Below are 3,044 nucleotides of genomic sequence, written 5' to 3'. Positions count from 1 at the left end.
ACGCAAACATTGTTCTCATCCAGGATTTTGTAGTGGTTATACGGGCCTCCTATAGGGATTTTAAAAATCTTGATTCTTCACTGTCCTATAAACACCTATATTCCATACCGTGGAAAAAAAATTATAATTGTATGGATATCAATGAGAAAATCATTTTTATTAACGACAATTTAAACATATTACTTTATATCCATGCTCCACTCAAAACTTACAGGTTTTGTAAGAAACTGAAAGGAATGCCTACAGTAGGTACTTATATTGCTTGACTATAGCAAAACTTTTGATACATTAAATCATGACATCTTGATAACATTACCCACATTGCTTAGGTTTTGATACGTATGCAGTAAAATTAATTAGAAATTAACCGCCAACAAAGTTTCCAAATTATAATTCACACTATTAACAAAGAGGTCCCTAAAGGTTCAATCTTAGGTCCGTTATTCTATATCATGTACACATCTACAGTTTCGGGTATACTAAAACATGTTACTTATCATATGCATGCGGATGATATACAATTATATTACTCTTTTTATCCCAGTGACTTAAAATCTGCGGCGGAGAGAATAATTTTTGTTCTTATAATTTCTAAAATTTCCAATGAACATCAATTAATATTAATTCCGGTAAATCCGCTGTAACATGATTCTGGATGAGTGTTGAAATTCGTTAAAAGGTTAAAGGTGTTCTTTAATCTTCTGGAGAATTAACTAAATATTCTGCAAAAGCTTGCGCGAGAATTCTTTAGATATTTCTCAAATATTCTTCAGAGAGTGTTTTTTATACCCACGAGGAATATTATTTGCAGGGATGTATCCTGGTATCAATGTATCTCTTATACCGGGTGATTCTTTAAAACTGATGAACGTTTGAATTTCCCGCAATGCACAAAATTTTTGAAGTTGGTAGGTGCTAATTGATGATCATTTATTTAATTACAGTGGTACATGCATTCACTAGATTGTTTTCTTATTTATAATTTTCAAATATCGCTTCTGTTTTACAACAAATTATAAATTTTGACACTATGCACAGTCACATCTTTCAGTGTACGGATCAGGTATAAAAATTGTTCAACATTAATAAAAGGCAAGTTGCAATTACCGGCGGCACTGGTTTCTAAATTATCAGTTACCTGTCACAGGAAAAAATTACTAACGAAATTCAGACCGCCAATTTAATATACTGACAAAACACTAGAATGTTACGCACAAGATTTAAACGATCATCTTCTAAAGAATCACCCTGTATATTATCCACAAAGTTTTTATTGATATTGAGGCTTAATTAAAATTTGCTTTGTAAATAGTATAATAATATGATTTTTACAGTTTTTTATAAAGCACTATGTAACTGTTATTAAAATCATTTCTTAACACAGCGATCACGGCACAAATTTAGAGAAAATGTTCAAATTCAGGACAAGTTTCGTTTTTTCCTATAACTTGCTGGATTTTTTGTTAATGGTCGTTTTCTGAAAAGTAAACTGTCATTGCAGAAGAGCATAATCCAACGCAGATGCGATGTAAATTAATTTTAAACTATAGGTAAGTTTAAAAAAACATCATTTACCAGATGTAAGATTCATCTTTTATTTAACTTAGGATTGAAGGTGGTCTCATATATGTAGGTACACGGTGTTCATTTGAACGATTCGTTTTCGAGAAAAATAGAAAAATCTGTATTTAATTTATTTAATCGACCTATATTAATTTGCTCAAATAGAAAACAAAAACAAACGAAAATATCACTTATTTGTTGCTATTGGAAAGAAATAATTTAATTTGCTGTCAGTTAATTTAATTCAATTTAACCTGAAAGTTTGGATGAACTTCGTCAACGCATCATCGAAAGCTACCATAATATCCCCAAGCATGGTTTTGAAAATGTCCGTCACGCTTTTGAACATCACCTATATAACTAATAACGGGCAACATTTTGAACACTTATTGAAATAAAAAGTGATATTTTCGTTTGTTTTTGTTTTCTATCTGAACAAATGAAGATAGGTCAATTAAATAAAGATTTTTCTAATTTTCTCGAAAACAAATCGATCGATTTTAAAAAATCAAACGTCAAAATAAAGGACTTCGAAAGACCTTTTTCGTTTGGTCTAATGTACGTAGACTCTTTGAAGCTTCAAATACACTGCCATTAATAAATTCAATAAAGTCTAGCACATAAACCAAACAACTTTTCTTAGTTCCAATTTTTTTAATTTGGTCCCCGGTTCGAGGTTATTGGCGTTCCTTTGGGATTTTATAAATGTTTAAAAATTGACGGGTTGATTCTCAAAAAATCTTGTTATGAAATTTTTGATCGATCGTCATTTTGTTATTGGAAAAAATAATTGCAAATACAAATGTTTTAGAGAGTTGAAAGTAGTTTTGAAATTTTTTATTTTTTTCTAATTAATTATGACGATTTTTCGAAAAACAAAACCGGCGCATCAAATCAATAACTGGAACTAAGAAAAGTTGTTTGTTTTAATGAATTGTAGCTGCCGTTTTGGGGTTTACCGACGTAGTATGTATTAACACCCTGTATATAAAAAAATTTGGCAATAGAACATGTGTGTCACACTATACTGTGATAGGTATCCCCGGATTAACTTCACTATATACCTACGTGTAATTGATCGAAAATGTTTGATTCTCGTTTTGATGTTTTGTTATCTCGGCCTGCTTGATCTGAAAAGAGTTTCAAGCACATTTTTATTTTTTTAAATCTAAGATCGAAGTGATAATTGAGAAGAAAATCATTTTGGGTTTAGGTAGAGTGCTATTTCGGCAAACTTTTATTTAGAAAAGTCGTTTAGAATATGAAATTTTGTCCATATGCAAAATTTCAGGAATATCGGATCACTTTTGATTCAATCAATATTTGATTTGTAGTCTTGCACTTGAACTATTTAGGCTTGTCTCACAGTGGAAGCGTTTACGCGCGAACTGGGATTCGTACGAATACGTATGTTTATGGACGAACTATTCAAACGTACGATTCCAAACGGACCTTCGCACATTAGCGATTAATAAATCGTC

This window comes from Photinus pyralis, unplaced genomic scaffold, assembly GCF_008802855.1.
Source record: "Photinus pyralis isolate 1611_PpyrPB1 unplaced genomic scaffold, Ppyr1.3 Ppyr1.4_LG4, whole genome shotgun sequence".
NCBI classification, from domain to species: Eukaryota; Metazoa; Arthropoda; class Insecta; order Coleoptera; family Lampyridae; genus Photinus; species Photinus pyralis.
The sequence above is the reverse complement of the archived record's forward strand: the minus strand, read 5'-3'. Positions refer to the sequence as shown.